The sequence below is a fragment of the Castor canadensis genome, chromosome X, assembly GCF_047511655.1.
Source record: "Castor canadensis chromosome X, mCasCan1.hap1v2, whole genome shotgun sequence".
NCBI classification, from domain to species: domain Eukaryota; kingdom Metazoa; phylum Chordata; class Mammalia; order Rodentia; family Castoridae; genus Castor; species Castor canadensis.
Window position 1 is genome coordinate 40,220,567 of NC_133405.1, and position 17,977 is coordinate 40,238,543.

At 37.6% G+C, this 17,977-nt stretch overlaps 1 protein-coding gene across 1 annotated transcript in view; it reads right to left on the minus strand.

Moving 5' to 3' along the window:
• Nucleotides 1–2,116, minus strand: part of Htr2c (5-hydroxytryptamine receptor 2C) — a 245,657-nt gene extending 243,541 nt beyond the window's left edge. The window contains exon 1 of the mRNA XM_074062713.1: nt 1,526–2,116. The gene's annotated coding sequence lies outside the window, so the exon portion shown is untranslated. The remainder of the gene's footprint in view (nt 1–1,525) is intronic.
• Nucleotides 2,117–17,977: the final 15,861 nt, after the last annotated feature.

The window sequence follows — 17,977 nt, forward strand, 5'->3', positions numbered from 1 at the left end:
GCAATGATCATGGTAGAAATCAGTTCCTGTGAGGCATGTCTACTGGCCCTTCTCACTGTCAACTATAGTAACATCTTGTTTCTACTGCATACATATTTTTGATTGTCAGAATGGCTGATATATGTAAACTTTTTAATAAAAAATTTAAATTCTGGAACCCATTTGTCTTTTTTCACCACTGTGTATGTGAGGTCACAAGTGTCTGCAAATTGGGAGCTCAGAGATTACTCACTGCGCAATGTCTTCCCCCACCCTCCTACCATTTTAGTTCAATTCTATTTTTCCCTATAGCAAGCTTTCCTGGGTTAGCTTGCCTAAAAGGTATGTGGTAAGGGGCAAATGCACTTAGCCGCTCAGCAATCAGAGGCTTCCTTGGATGGGACTTACGTTAGTAAATATTAATGAAGAAACTGCGCGGTACTGGCAGTGATCCTCAACCAAATGAAATATCTTCTAACTGCTAAGTGTCGCCTGCTGAATTTGAGTTGGGGAGCACTGTCGCTTCAAATAAGGAGGGTCTTGAATACAATGCACAGTGTTTGTCACCTCAGTTGCATACTACCCAACGGGAAGCAAAAGGCAAAGGGCATGGCGCAGAAAAGAAACAGACACACAGACACGTTTTGCAATGACGAACTTTATGTGGCATCAGGAAGAGCAACCTGTTCTCATGTTTAGCAATTCCCAGGTACGCTGTTAAGGCTGCTTGTCAGGTTAAACTGAGCAAGGAGACTGGAATAAGAGGCAGCGCTGGAGACTTTTCCGCAATCCTTTTCAAAATATAAAACTGTCACCAAATGACTTAAGAAGCTAATAAAAAGGCTCGCAGGATGCCCTTATACTCTCCTCTAAAACTTACGTGACCATCAGCAGCGCTGTTCAAATTCAGCCAACAGCTGTTAAATCAAGACACAGATCCGCAGTGTGTTTCTCTCAGGGTTAGGGTGTTCATTGAGACCCGCCGAAAATTAGGCTCGGTTTCAATGAGAACATAACAGAGGATCATTCGCACCCCTCTGCTCCCATTGCCCCAAACCCTGACCCCTCCCCACTTGGCTCCAGTCTTATTTCTTAAGGACGTAGGTTCCTACCTCCACTCAGTTGCACCTTCCTTAGCCCAGCCCGATCCCTCGCCCAGCTATACCCATGTTCACTCTCTTTCCTCTGTCTCCACCCCTTCCCCTCACTTCTCGAGACCCCACCCCCACCTTGCGTTTCTCAAGGTTCTCCAGTGCGCAGGGTGCTCTAGACCCCCGCCTCTCTCCAGCGCCTTCATCTCGAGTCCGGGTTCCCAGCCTCCCTTGAGACTCCGGTGCTTCTCTCTTGAAAGCTTAGCTCCTCTTTCCTTCCAGAGACACCAGTCTTCCCGCGATCTGAGCGTTTAGAGTCGTTCCCAACCCCCCCGCCCCTGTCAGTGCGGTCCTGCAGGCTGCAACCATCCGGGACCTGCCTCCGCTCCCCACCCAACCCCCGCCTTTATCATTAGGGTCTCGGAGAGCAATGCCGCCCGGGGCTCCAAACTTACCACTAGCGTCCGGGAGGAAGACCAGGCAGCGGTCGCTGCGGCGGCAGCTAGACGAGAAACGGACTCGGCTGCAATCGCCCAGCGGAGCCCGCGGCAGTCAATGCGCTGCGCTGCGCTGCGCGCCGCAACCTCGCGTCTCAACGGAGGAAGAGAGGGACGGAGGGAGCTCAGCGCGATGGAAAGCGCCAGAGTCGACCTCCTGTGGGCGACCGTGCGTCCCCCGGCTAGGTTTGGCTGTCTCAATTTACTCTTATACTAGCTTAGTAACTGACCACCTCCAGCATCTCTGCGTTAATCGCGTCTTCTTTCTTCTTCGATGGTCCCTAACTAACTACACTATTCTAAACGGACGAAAGCCATCACGCGAGCGCCACGACGATCTCGACGACTCCGACGACAACGTTGTGCAGAAAGAAGAAAAGTTCATATGCAATCGGCAGGTAAGGGGCAGGCAGGCCGATGGAGCAGCCAAGGCTAGCAGTCTAGCCGCTCCAAAGGCAGAGTCGGAAAGATCAGTGCACCCGAGGAAGGAAGCATCCTCGGCGAGCACCAGAGCGCCTACCCCGCGCTGGCGGAGCTGCACCTCGCTCTTGGGCCAAACGCGGGATGAAGGGAGGAGCCAAGAGCAGCCAATCAGTGCTTAGCTTTGCTCTGCCCGAGGCCTGTTTGGACCAGTCTTACTGCATCTGGAACCTGCTGGCAGGGGGCGCGAGACCCATGGCGTGGGTGGGGGTGATGATTCACTGATTCATAAGGCCCAGAGACTGAGGGGAAGTGGGGTAAGCCATGGAACAGAGTGGGGGAGGGGTGGCGGTGGAGGAAAGCATTGCCAAGAGTGTACCCTCAAAGATTCAAAGAACACCCCTCCTCAAACATCTCTTCTCTTCTTTTCTCTTCTCTCCTTCTTTTCTCTCCTTTTCTCTCCTCTTCTCTTCTCTCCTCTCCTGTCCTCTTTTCATCTTCTCTCTCACACATACTCCTGTACATTTCAGTTCTCAAGTCCCGTAAGTTTCACCCAGCTTTGAAACTCCCTTCGAGGGTCTCCACTCTGGCTCTCGCTCCTTTCTCCATCAGGAATAGCTGAGGCACTCTGGGTCAAATATTTAATTGCTCAAAGGCTATAACCCTGTTCTAAGGCCCACTTCCCCACCTTTGCCCCCAGCCTCAAATGCAGAGAAGGGAGAGAGATAGCCCTTGGCCTTCAAGATATAAGAAAGCTCAGTTCGGTTCCCTTCTTGACACTTCGGGCCCTGGTAAATGCTTAGAAAGCACTAGGAGGGCAGCTCATTCGATATTCTGAGGGGGCTGAATCTCCTGCACTGAGCCTGGGGCCCACAGTCAGTTGGCTGCCCAGCTACCATCAAGGCTTTTAAAGCACAGTCAAGGTAGCAAGGCAAGGGATGAGCCAAAAACTCCCCTTCGACAACTACCTGAATGCTCAGCTACAACCCGGGAGGCAGAGCTCTTCCTGAAGTCGCAGGCGCCGCCAGCCAGGTGCCTGCCATGGCCGGCTGCAGAGCAGAGAAGGTGGATGGGGCCACTTTGGCCAAGACGCCTTCAAGGCACTCAGAACCAAATTTAGAAGTGGGGATGTTCTCTACCGAGAAGGAGGATAGAGCACATTTTTCCTAAGAGGGAATGAATGAGAGTGGGGGGTCTCGGGTCACAGCAAAGGCTCTGCAGCACTGTACCGAGGACCGCGGGTGGGAGAAGTGGAAACTGGCTCCCCGCTGGTCGGAGATAGCTGGATCGAAGCAAGAGATCTGGACAGCTATCTGCGGCCAGAAGGAAGAGTAGCGATTATACAGATGAGGTTACAAGGAGGCGGTTTGGAGGACCAAACGTGAAGGGAAAAAAGCAACTAGTCTCACCGGGACTGTCTCAGCTCCAAAAGTTAGGGATTGCGGAGGAGGAAGAAGAAAGGGAAAAAGTTAGGTCCCGTTTTTATTCTGGGTGCCCTAGACACAGTCACTTCCCTCTATGGCTCTGTTTCCAGATTTGTTAAAAGTACTAAGTGTATTCCATTTGGGAATCCTGATTCTTTCCATCCTTGACGAATTCAGGCACTTTGCAGGGCTCTGAAATTTAATTTGGCACTGAACATACTGTCCACACCCAAGTTTTGTTTCCCAAAGCAAAAACCTATCGCAGTTTTGTGGAAGCATCTGTTGAATGCTACCGTATGATGCCGCACAGGTGGCGGCAACAGCGCTGCCAAGTCCGCCGACTGCACAACGCTTGCATCGTTTTAGAAATGCTTTGTTAGCGAACAGTATTTTATAAATATCGAAGGAAAAACGTATGTCTTTAAACAATCAAGCAGTCATCTTTAAGAACTCTCCAAGTGTCCTCTTTCTCTATCCCCACGAACGTGAAATACTTTATACTGCTTTTTCTGGCGCGACTTGTATTCATTTTGTTGGAGGCTGAAAATTTGTGTTGCTTCAAAAATGTAAATGTAAATCCCCGTGTTATATTCGGCAAGGCAAAGTAGACTGTCGAGCCAGGACGGGGAAATAGCATCCACCACAAACTGTTCTCTCTGACGGGTTCTCGGGGGCAGTAACTTGGAGGAATTGACCACAGTAACAGCAACTATTAAGGATAAGGGTAATGATGGTGGCAATAATAATAATAATAACAATAATCATTGCTACATATCTCGCTGTTTAGGCTGTTCCCTTCTCCTTGGGAAAGGCAAAAGTATGGATAGAGACCAGGAGCGAAGCCCACTCGCTGTGGCTGGGAAGGTTCGCGGTGCATCAGAAAGAAAGTTGTTTAGTGGTGCAGCGTGCTGAAGTGCGCCTGGCCTTGGGAGTTGGGTAGTCAGCCAGGGGCAAGTTTGCCTTTTAGCGGCGCTCTCCGAGCGGCCCCGAGCCTAAGTCTGAGCCAGCGAGAGATGCAGCCGGAATCCGGGTGCTGGATTCGGCCGCAATCTGCGGTTCCATCTTCCTGGCATTTGCCGCGCATCCTGTCTGCCCGGGTTCTCTAGGCTGCTGCACTGCCAAAAGCTGACCGATCCGATGGGCTTCGGAGGTTCTTGGGGAACACCAGCCGGTGAGAATATATTGTGAGGAGAATTTAGGACACACTTTAAGATTGGAGAAGGAAACTCAAAAGAAGTACATGCCGGCGCGCTCTGTAGTCGCCGGAGAGATTTTGAACCCTACCTAATGAGGTCAGGGAAGCCTAAGGTTTTCACCTTGTTCCTTTCTCTTGCCCAGGTCTATGGAATTTGTCTCTGAAAAAAGGAGTCATTTAACAGTAAATTTCTTGGGTTTGATGCAAATCCTCAGTGACCCCCCGGAATACAGTTTTCAAATACTCGCCCTGGTTTCTAAGGATATAAGACGTGCTTTCACAACTTTCGCTCAAGGGAGATTTCTTCCCACCTGAAAAACAACCCTTTTCAAAGCTACTGATTTAGAAATTCGGGAAGGAATTAAAGAAGATTGTTATTCAGTAGAAAAAAGTTCTTTGTTGCTTGAGACTATGGGAACTTTCTTATACATTAAAGTAGTTCATTGATTATGTTCCTTCTTGACCAGAGAGCCCAATTTTTACAAACACACCCTAAAATACTATAAAACTGAGATTTAAAAATGAGTAACCAAATTCTAGCAAAATACTAGATACTAGTAAAAAGGCAGATACTTCTACTGATCAAAAGAAACTGCACAAAAATTTTACAAGATTTTTTTCTTGTTTACCATGGAACCTAAGTGCAAGGCATTTAGAAAATCCTACTCATTTGTTTAAATCTTGGTAGTCAGAGATCTTTTGTGTAATGATACAATTGTATCAAATGTTATTTTCAGCATTTTTCATTTTTGCTTAAAAAGATTCATGCCTATTATTGAGACATGGCATATGTGGAGGTGAACCTTTACATCATTTAACATAACAATTTCTCCCTTATCCTTCCTCAAACAGGGTCACTGAGTGACAAAAATATCTTAGATATAATCAGCTTATTATACAGGAAATCATTTTAAAGTTGGTAGAATTATTTTTAATGAAAAACAAAGCAGTAGAACTCCATGTGCTATGTGGGAAGGCAGGGGGCAGTCTCTGATCATGTCAGTCTTTCTCTCAGTGCAACTTCTGTTCAGAAAGATTTTCTGTTTTAGGGGAAAACAGCAATGAACTCTGGTTCCGTGATAACCTCAGTGATGGGAAAAGAAAAATCAAATGTCTTTTGAGTGGAGTTGGAAGGTCCCATTACATATTTTTATCAACTTCTCAGAAAAAAAAAAAAGATATATCTGAATTGAAAACCTGTGCTTGTTTTTGCAACAAACCTTAAGGAATTGATTTAATTTTATCTGACACTCTTCTAATTAAATAACTATTAAGTGTGATTTCTAATAATAAAATACATATTTTAAAAAGCAACAAAATATGCATGCAAGTTTGAGTATGAATTGAGGGTGGAATCTAGTAGCTTCAAGGAGAGAAAGCTAGGAACGACTCTGATGTTAGTCCTTTAGAGAAATATGTGTTGTCTTTGGGTACAATTCATGTTATGATGAATGCATTTTGCAATATTCATACATTTCTTTCTTTCAGTTTAGGATGAAAAAGATGGCAATTAGGATCCTTTGCTTAAATTAAGCTAGGACTAAAAGGCTAAGGCAATAGTGATTTGTCCTTCAGCTTATCTTAAGACTGATAGGTTTCCAGTGCCTACTATTCTTGCTACTTGTATATCTTATTCTGGCTCTTTCAGACCATTTTTGATGTCTAGTCTCCATTTCTGTATTAATTAGACCTTTTCCCATAAACCAAATCTTTGATTGTTTGACAGTTAGTTATAAAGTAATAAGTTGTTTTTCCTGGTCTGTAAATCATCACCTTTACTTTATTTCAAACGAGGATACCACAATGCATTCATGCATTATTTAATAATATATTCTCTCTCTCTCTCTCTCTCTCTCTCTCTCTCTCTGTCAAAGTATACCTTGGCTATAATTCATTAAGATGTGATAAACCGGGGTGAAGGATAAATAATAGAATACACTCAGCATCTCAGCAGCAATCTTTTAATGATATACTTTTCTCATCTCCTTTTCCTTCATGTATCCTAATTCTGTGCACAAACAATATAAAAGATAGTGATAACTACTAATTATCAACACAAAAGAGGTCAGGATAAAATGTCAAGAATGGAAGAACCGCCAAACCTTGAATTTCATGCTGACCTGAATACAAATACAGAAAGTATTTTTCCAAATTGGCCCATCATGCAAGGAGGTCGTAACAATTTTAATTTACCAGGATGACACGCAATACCAATAAATATAAAATGCTGGATTTGGGTGCACTTCAAGGTCTCAGAAGCTGCAATCATTTGTTGGAAAATTGTTAGGGATTTTAGTTGGCATCAAGATCAACAAGTCTTCAGTGTAATATGGTTGCTGGGAAACCTAATTTTATCTCGAGCTTTTGCCACTTTTATAGAAAGAGTCAGGGCACAGTTGGGCTCTATTTGTGTTTCCAGGCACATTGAATTCGACATCAGAAGACAGCAATTTAGTCATAAGAAGGCTCAAGTCAGTAGGGTGCTCGAATGATGTTATATAAGGAGCTATGGGTTTGCATCCTCTGGAGAACATGACTTGGTATATGATAGCTGACTTCAAATATTTGAGGATTTTTTTTTTTTTTTTAGAGAAAAAGGATTTGTTGTTTCCCAAGGTCAATATTCGTATCTTATTTCTATCTGTCCTTGTGCCTAGCAGGTGTCTGAAACAAACTAAGTTTTTAAGAAATATTTGTGAACTGAATGAAACTACAAGCATAAGAGAATAAAGCTGCAGTTAGTGTTAGAGCCCAGTTTTTGGCTCTTTAAGATTTTTTTTTGTTTATTCAGAACTGACCAAAGTTTCAATCAGCTATTCTTATGTATAGTGAGTTCTCTAACATCAACACTTGCAACCCTTCAAGGTTATCATTTAGTGAGGATGTTATAATGGAGTGTTATTTGTGAGGAAAAGGGGCAAAACACGTTTTGTTTTGTTTTTTTCTTTTTTTGGTGGTACTGGGATTTGAACTCAGGGCCTCATGCTTGCTAGGTATGGGCCTCATACTCTACCACTTGAGCCACTCTATCAGATCTAAAACACATGGTTAATGAATGAACTTTAATGGTCTTTCAATTTCTAAACCTTACAGAACCCATAGATGCTGTCTCAGTCTAGTTTTAAGGGATAAAAGGAATATTAAACTTTCTGAAAGACAAAGAAAAAGGAAGTTATGCACTGCAGACTGGCCAAGGATTTAGCTTTAATGTAGGTAAGAAGTGTCTCCTACCAAGTCCACTTTTGTTGAGCCTGGTATACTTGCTAAGTAATGACTTCCATGGAAAATAAGCTCTAAGAAGCTTGTTATGAAAACAACAGTATTATGTTGGGGTATATCATGCATTATAAGTCTAGAATATTATACAAAAATGATCAAATTAAAAGCATTATGGTATGATTAAAAGGCATAAATTAAGTGGAATGTTGCTATAGGGAATTTGATGAACACAAACTGAGTGTTAGCTTCAAACAAAAAGACAACTACTTTTTGGTTATACTGTGAAACGTGTTCATGGACTTCAATGTACTCTGACATCTTTGCCCACAACTCTAGAGATTTGCACAGACAATTTTCACTAAGAATAGGAATAAAGAACAAGGGTCTTCTGTATACTATTGTTTTATGTCAGAAGTGCGTAATTCACTAGGAAGTGATAAATTGTAGTGAAGGGTAAGTTACAGAAAATGCTCAGATCAAGCTTACAACCTAGGGTAGAGTTTTGAAAGTATTTACCTTATCATGTAGTCTGTATAACAGAGTGACCTGTTTTTATTTACTTCACTCTACTCTTTTATTCTTGTCTCTAGTGTTATTACTCCTTACTAATTCATTGCTGTAAGATTTTTTTAAAGTAGAATTTTTTATTAGCATATGTTAATTGTGCAAAGGGATTTCATTATGATATTTACAACATGCATAACATGCACTTTGATCAAATTCACCCCATTTTAACATTCAAAAATATTTCCTGGAACACAATAAATAATTTTATCACCACATAAAACCGTGTTACAAGTGAGGCCACTTGTTCAGTATGATGTAAAGTTAAGCTTAGTTCAGAGAGCTGTTGTTTCTTGATTTCCCCAAGGCAGCAATGAACACACTGCACATTAAGTAGACACATTCTGTAACTCCAATACACACAGGAGCCATGCACTCATCTCAAAGGTGGGAAAGAGCTCTTTAAACTAGAATTTGTAATTCAAAGAGGAAAAAAAGCTTAGATTTTTAAATCTCCTTTGAATATTATTAGCTGTTGCTTTACAGACCAGATAACAAAGACAAAAGTGAATTTAGCTTATCACTAATGTTTGCAATATAGGGCTTTTTCTTCCCAAAATATCTCCATTGAGATCATTCAGCATTTTTGAAAAAGATGTTTCCTTTAATTGTGTGTATTCATCAGACAAGAACATGAATAATGAAGCCTATACGTCACTGTAAGATGCTAAGAAACAGAAACACCTTGCGCATAAAATTTTAAGCAGTAACCAATTCCACTACTGAACTCTTACAGCTATGTTGTTTTTAACTTTCTTGGCATCTATTATCTTCTCTGATAAATAACATAATCAACTGAGTCGAACTGATTCATTTGGATAATGTGGCTTATAACCTCCATATCACATGTTCTAATTCATCTGTATAATAGTATCCAATTTGGCATAAAGATTTTGAAACACTCTTAACATCTGCCATCTCTTAAAAATAATGTGTATTAGAAAATACTAGATACAGCAAAGCAAAAGCAGATGAGCTATTGAATACATAACATCACTACCACCACTACCATCACCAACCTCATGGTCTTTTCTTTTCCATCATCTTCAGGAAGCTGGCCAACCAAAGTTATTTAGTTGATTAATAAGCACCAATCATTTGCTCTGTTGGTGGAAACTTTGTCCTCTTTATCAAACTGTTTTTGTCTCTTCTCATCATGGCATATTTACATAGAATTAAGGCCTGCATCATTCCTCATCCAAGAAAATGTTAGTTTATCAACTTCTGGTAGATTAATGGAAATAGTACAGACTGAAGGATTTTTTTCTTATTTACCCTACTATCAATGACCTATTAACCATGCTCATTTTACAAATGTTTCAGTCAGGCTACATTGCTAAGTAAAAGGTAGTCTGTGCTGCAGATTTTAATATTAGAACAAAGAAATGAGGATTTTCTTTTCTTCTCATCAAAAAATCTGAAGTGCTAGTCTCCCTACAATTCAAGGGCTAAAACAACATGAGTTCACTCAAGCTGGTGCTTTGAAAGAAAGTTATAGCATGTGTCCTGTTTTTCAAGACTAAAGAAAAAAGGGGTCTAAAATATCTCCTTACCATCAAAAATTTATATATACATTTTAGTTACAGACAAGCATAGAAATCCTACAATCTCTCCACATAGAGTTTGATTTGAAGCAAAATCCAATATAGCAATGACTAGTTGCTCATTACCAGCTAGTGATAATAAATCTGGACTAGAACTGCCTGAGTCAAGGTTTATTTTCTGGCCTTCTGATTTTTTGAATTTGCATCATTTTTTTGTGTATGCATCTTCTAGTCATTAGGAAGAAAATGATAGGAAATCTTTTACCAGGTGATCTTGCAGTGTAGAGCAGTGAATGCTTACATTGGTGGTAGAGCAAAGCTCTAGGACAGGATTGACCTTTGAACTCAATTTTTTCAGCCTTCCAGCAATCTTCATCAACAGGTATGATACAAAAATAAACTTTCATCCTTTGGAATGTTATAGATAATAACCAAGAAAAGCACGACTAGATCAGGAATAGGTGGTTTAATTTAGCATTGTTAACTTTGTCTATGCATTTTTAACAGTATAGTGTGGTCTCAGAAAATCTTATTAATGTAACTTTGCTGAAGATCAAAAGATATAAAAAGGAAGTTAAAGATACTGAAAAGTATAAATCATTGTTATTTCAAGCCATATGACAGAAGGGAGCAGCACTATTATATGGTTTAATTATAAAGTATAATGGCTGGATTCTATCAATAGTCCTGATATGTTGAGGTTTTTTTTCCTTCAACTTTGTGATATCAAATAATATGATAAAACATATATACATATATATAATATCTACAAAGATGGTTTGCCTTTCAAAGAATAGGCACTTATTTCAGTGATCTTATGAGTCATCAAATGTTTCTTATCATGTGTTAAAATTGCCTTTATAATCTATGCCACACTTTAAAATTTTTGGAAATAGTTCCAGATCATTAAGAGTTGTGTCTAATCATTCAAATTTTATGATTCTAATATTTTGTTGAATTAAATGAAACCACATGACTCTTAAACCCACTGGAAAAATAACAAAAGAGGTCTTGCTTATGTAATTTCCTGAGTACAATTTTTTCCAGAGTAGCTAAGTTTTCTTCTATTTGTAGTACCATCCTGTATATCAAACTAAAATTATAAGTTTTTCTGGAAGTTTGCATTCAAAAAAGGTGACATTTAAGGTGGTATTTGAAAAGTTAAAGCAAGACAATATTTCCACAAGAAGACGTATCATTAATGTGACCATTGTTGGTATTGATAAGGTAAACTGGAATAGTGTCTCCCCCATCCTCTTCCAAAACAATGAATGAATTAATGATCTAAGTTAGAACTTCCGAGCTCTACTTAGCGTTGAGTTCCATGTTGTATAATCTGAAATATTTATAAGTTCATAGTGTAACTATGGCTAGAAATCTTGTAAGTTTGATGGTTTAAAATTATATTGATGTATATGAGTTGGAGATGTGTAAAAGAACCAACAGTATATATATATAAACTTTCACTAACTATACAAACCTATTACTAATAAATCTAATTAGGGTAGCTTTACTCTAGGAAATGAACCCTAAGTCATTTAGTTAAAAAAAAAATCCCAAACTAGTACACAAATTGTCTAATAGTTTTGATGTTGATTATGCTGGCTCATCTGTTGGTTGCATTTGGAATGGAAAAGAGACTTAAAGTACAATATTGCATTTATTAAAGAGGCATTCAATAATATAGTGTACCACAATTCAATCATCTCTAGCTTAAAAGTTTTTAAGTGCCTGACTTCTCACTTTGTTGCAAAGTCTGAGTTCTGACTACCAAGAAACAATTGAATCAAGTACCAGATTCAAATGCTAATCAAAGTCAATTTAGCCTTATTTTAGATGAAACACAATCTATTACTTTTTCTTAACAACTATGAAATTTAAAAGTTGTTAAAATGAAAAATCTTACGTTATCAAATATCTTTTCCTCATTTTTTTTCTGACAGTTGTATTACTGACTGCACACATCAACTTTAGCTTTCTTGTCTTCATAATGTTTCTTGCTAAACTAAGAATGGATTTTAAGATGGTTAAAAAATAGAATAATTCTTCTCAATAAAGACCTTGCTAGAGTCTTCTCATCATCCAATAAAAGGATATTTTATGATTTTTTTCTTCTCTTTTTAAAAAAAATAGCTTTGTTGTGACATAATTGCTATACATTAATTGCTATACAATAGGAATAGCTTGAGCACCTGCACACACCTATGAAATCATCACAATAATCAAGGGAATAAGCATACCCTTGGGAACTCCAAAAGTTCCCTGTGTGCCTTTGTTTTGGGATTTTGGGGGTTGAGTGATAAGAATATTTTACATGAAATCTACCCTCTTAACAAATTCTGTTTTTTAGTGGAGTCTTTAATATTTTCCACATGTAATATCATGTTATATGCAGAGATATTTTTAATTTTTTCTTTCAGATTTAAATTCTTTTATTTCTTTATTCTTGCATAATTGCTTTGGCTGGGACTTCCAGTACTTTGTTGAATAGAAGTGGCAAGGGTGGACATCTTTGTCTTGTTCCTATCTTCGTGGAAGAGCTTTCAGTTTTCACCACTGAGTATGATGCTAGCTCTGGGTTTTTTATATGTGAATGATACTATGTTAAGGTCATATTATATCTAGTTTGTTGACCTTTTTTTTTTTAAGTATGAAAAAGTGATTAATTTTGTCTAATGTTTTTTTTGCAAGATCATGTGATTTTTTTTTTTTTCTTTTTGTACTAGGGAATGAACACAGGGCTTCATGCTTAAAAAGCAACTTACTGGGTTTTTTTTGTTTTTCAGTGTTTTGCAACTTTTGTCTATGCTGACCTCTAACTTGGGCCTCCTGAGTAGCTTGTATTATAGACATGGACCACCATGCCTAGCCGTCCTTCATTCTTTTAATGTGATGTAATACATTGATCAGTTTGTGTATGTTATATCATCCTTGCATCCCCGGGATAAATCCCACTTGACCATGGTCTCTGATCCTTTCACTGTGCTGTTGAATTTGATCAGCTAGTATTTTGTTGAGGAATTGTGCATCTACCTTCATCAGGAATGTTTTGTGTGGTGTTTTTGACTTTGTTATCAAGATAGTTCTGGGCTCATAAAATAAGTTTGGGTTCATTTCGCTCTTCAACTGTTTTGCAAAGTTTAAAAAAAATCAATGTTAATTCTTTAAATGTTTGATAAAACTCACAAGAGAAGCCACCAGGTTGTGGAATTTTTCTTTGTTGGGAGGTTTTTGATTTCTGACTCAGTTTCTTTGTTATTGATCTATTCAAGTTTTCTGTTTCTTCATTATTCAGTCTTGAAGGTTGTATATTTCTAAGGATTTATATATTTATTCTGAGTTTTCCAAGTTGTTGGTATATAATTGTGTGTAATGGGCCATTGTGACCATTTGCATTTCTGTAGTGTCAGTTGTAATGTCTCCGCTTTCAAATCTGATTTTATTTGAGTCTTCTCTCTCAGTCTCTTTCTTTTATTTAGTCCAGCTAAAAATTTGTCAATTTTGTCTTGTCTTCTTCTTCGCTCCCCTCCCCTTCTTTCTTTTTCCCCTGTTCCTTTCTCCTCCTTCTCTTTTATCCTTCTTCTTCAAAGAGGCGTATGTTAGGCCAGGCTGACTTTTAACTTGTAATCCTCCTGCCTCAGCATCCTAAATTCTGGGATTATAGATGTGCACCACCATGCTTAGCCAATTTTATCTTTTCAAAAAACAAAATTAGTTTTCCTGATTTTTAAAAAAATTATGCATTTCATTTATGTGGTCTAATCGTTGTTATTTCCTTCCTTCTAACTTTGGGCTGATTTGGTCCTATTTCTAGTTGAGTTAAATTCTTTGAGGTATTTCTTTTTCTTTATTGTAAGTGTTTACTGCTACAAACTCCCCCTTCACTACTGCTTTTGCTATCTAATATAGACTTGATATATTTTATTTTTGTTTTTGTTTCTTTGGAGGTATTTTCTGGAGGAAATTTTGTAATTATCCTTTTGATTTTTTCTTTCACTCAAGAGTGTTTTGGGCTGGGTGCCAGGGACTCATGCCTCTAATCCTAGCTATTTGGGTGGCTGAGATTGAGAAGATCATGGTTTGAGGCCAGCCTGGGCAAATAGTTCACAAGACATCATCATCAAAATAAGCAGAGCAAAGTGGTCTGGAGCTATGTCTCAAGCAGTAGAGTGAGAGCCTGCTTTGCAAGCGTGAAGCTCTGAGTTCAAACTTGAGTGCCACAAAAAAAAAAGTGTTTTGTTGGGCTGGGTATATAGCTTAGTGTTAGAGCACTTGCCTAGAATGTACAAGGCCCTGAGTTCAATTCCCATCACAGTAAAAAAGAAAAAAATGTTTTGTTTAACTTTTATTTATTTGTGAATTTTCTATTTTTTTTTCTTTTGTGAAATGATTTAACCTTCAAGTTAGAGGTGTTAAACTTGACAATTTTCTACTGAACAGATTCCATTAACTGATAGAAATGGTTCTTCATCTATGCTAGTTACAGAGTTATAGGTGCCTCTGTCCCTTGAAATCAACATGATGCAAAAGCAGCAGTGTTGTTTGTGTTCTGTTTACTAGTGTACACACTATTGAATTAATTTTCCAAAATTTTATACTAGATGGTATTAGAAAAAATTAATTTGGGAATACTACGATCACCCATATGACAACCTAACCTATTAACATTTTGTTTCTATACAAAGAAGCTAAGGAAGCCTGGAAAACTGAGAGGACTGAATTAATTTAAGGCCTCTCTTAGTAGAATTAGAAATTCAATAGCTCCTTGTTTTCCTTAATACAGGTAAAAACCATAAGACACAATGAAAATTCTCAGCTATAGAATATTTACCATAAAATAATTATAGAACATATATATGGCAATTTTCTCTACCAAAGATTTTAAAAATTCATATTCCTGATATCCTCCAAGATAAACTCTCCATCTAATAACAAGGGTAGAAGTCAAAAGTTGACCAAATTTGATGTTAAGTCAATTGAATATTAAACATAAGAAACTTCAGATGAATTACTAGCAATTTAAGAGAAGGATAGGTTAAATTACCATACCTGCAGAGACATTGCCAATCACTTAATGCCTTTCTAAAAAGAAGTAGAAAAGTTCAATTCTTTTGCTTTATTTTCAAGTTAGAAAGTATGGGCCTATTCATATAATCATAATTTAAGATTAATTTCGGGAAGTGGACTTTGCAATTTAAATTCGAATCGGTTCCTCTAGATGTGGTCTTCCATTTATCATTCCATTCACTGTTCACTATCTTAAACTTTGTGTCTCTTTCTGCATTGTCCTCTGAAGGTGATTTATGCATTTTCTGTGGGTTTTTCTAGCTTCCATTTAAACTTAGAAGTTTCTAAGTTCTTTAGAGACCACCTGGGGCAATGTTAATTCGTTCTTAGTAAATGAAAGTTTGATTCACTAGAATCCATCATTTCCTCCTATTTCTTTTCTCTTCTGCAATCCCCCTGTCTTTCAAGTGACAAGGAAATAAATGATGCAGTTAGCTCTTTTGTTTCATATTATTTTGTAGATATCAACAATTAGACCTAGATTATTTATAATTCTACTAGATTTTAAATAAGAAAAATGTCTATATGGAAAATATCTTTAATGAGTATGAAAATTTGTTGAAGTTATCTTGTGTTTCTGAAATATGATTTTTTGCTATTACTCTCAAACTTGGGTTTCTAACTTTTTGATAACAACTTTCTTGACATATAATTTACAAATCATATAGTTTACTCTTTTAAAGTGTACAAGTCAGTGCTTTTTAATATATTTACAGTGTTGTGCAATCATCATGACTATTCAATTTTGGTTTTTAAGTTTTAAAATCCAATTTATGTGAATTAGCTTCATTGTGAAATCACTTCACAATGTATATATGTATATATCAAAACATCATTTTGTACACCTTGAATATACATTTTTATTTGTCAATTATACCTTAAAAAACTGGAAAAATGAATTTAAATTAAATTTAAAATAAATAAAAAATTCAAGAAAAATAAGCACAATATAATGCAGCTTATAAGAGACATGAATTTTAAGAGCTTTTTAAATGATAGGTTATTTTAGCAATAGTTTCTTCTTGGTTATAGTGGTGGTTATATTAAAACATTGAACTATAATTAGCAACATATTTCCAAAATTATTGACTAATATATCAAATATGAAGAGACAGATTGGATTTCTAGGATATGGGAAATTTATTATGACCTCAAGAGGATTCAGTTATTGCAGAACTTATCCTTTGGTGCATAGAAATATAATGGGTATTTAATGATGAAGAGAAATTTGGTCATTTAACTGCTCAGATAGTCTCTCAACTATGGTATGTTTCAATGGAATTTTATTCAGCCACAAAGAAGAATGAAATTTTGTCGTTTGCAGGTAAACGGGTGGAACTGTAGAACATCATCTTAAGTGAAGTTAGCCAGAGTTCAGAAGGTCAAAAGCTGCATGTTTTCTCTCATATGTGGAATATAGACCTAATATAAATACAACAATATTGTGAAAAACAGGACACAGCAAGGGGAGGTCACACAAGAGAGGGGGAGTGTAAAAGAAGGAAGTTAAGAAGGTGAATATGGTTGATGCACTTTCTATACAAGAATGAGTATAGAGTTTTTAAACCTGATGAAGCCACCATTAAAGGGGACTAAGATAGAAAGAAGAAAAATAGAGGAGATGAACCAATTCAGGTTATAGTACATGTATAAACATACATGGAAATGTCACAAGGAAACTCTCTGTATAACTATCTTAAACAAAATGGTCATTGTTTTTTTCATTTACAGAATTGGAGAGCAGGAGGGTGGAAAAGGTCCTTTCTTGGGGGGAAGTTGGTATCAGTGGGAAGGTGAAAGAAGTGGGGAGAGGAGATAAGAGGGTGAATATAGTATAAATACTGTGTACATATGTATGTAAATGGGAAAACGAGACCTGTTGAAACTATTCCAGGAATGGGGGGAGGAAGATAAAAGAGAATGGTGGAGAGTGTGAATTCAAGTATGACATATTTGATATATTGTAAGAACGTTTGTAAATATCACAATGTACCCCCACCCAGCACAATAATAAAGAAAGAAAAGAAATATGATATGTTTGCTATTGTATTAATTAGTAATGTGTATCTAGTGAGGTGGTGATTTGTCTTCTCTGTTTCTTCTGGAAGTCATACAGAGTGAATTTTATCATTACCAACTTGGTGGACTGAATAGAAGCAGTAGATTTAAGCTGTCCATCCTTACTAAGTGTCATAGATTTGTCTGTCAGTTTACAAAGGGGTTTAAGGATGCTGTTAGTCATTACTCCTTTCAGAACTTTTCAGTGTGATTTAGAATTCAGAGGTCTTTTTCTCAGTTGATATCCAGAAACATTCTCTGAAAGGGAGAATACTGGCAGCTGCCTTTGGATGTGCTATAAAACATTGTATTTGTTATTAGGTATTTGTAGATGATTTTCATGTGGGGATTCTTCAGATGTGCAACAAGTGTACTCAAGAAAACTAGTCATAATGGGACAGTAGAAAATGGAGTACTAAATAACCAAGAAAAACAACCTAATTAGGGAACAGTGTGATTGATGAAGTAATAATGAAGCTATTAATAACAATTAGACTAATTTAGTATTATTTCTCATGTATTTGACATGCATTATTAACACTCAGTAATCATCTGACCCTACAAAGTGAGCATTAGTATCCTGCTTTTATGAATGGAAAAGCAAAGATTAGTTTGTGACTTAACTAAGACCACCAAGATAGGAACCAGGATTATAAACCCAGACCTACTTTTTAAATCAATTTACTTGATAGAAGTCATTCAGTGAGTTCTAGAAATATAGAATCATGTAAAGGTCAAGAAAAATCTGACATGGTTATGTTTCTTTAGTGGGGTTATGTTTTTGCTTTTTATTTCCTTCTACTCTTGACACACTTAAGAAATAGTAAGTACATACAGCAAATAAGTTCATGCACATAACTTAAAAAATATTGGTAGTATATGCATTTGTCTTCCAAGTGGCCTTCTGGTTTGTGGGAAA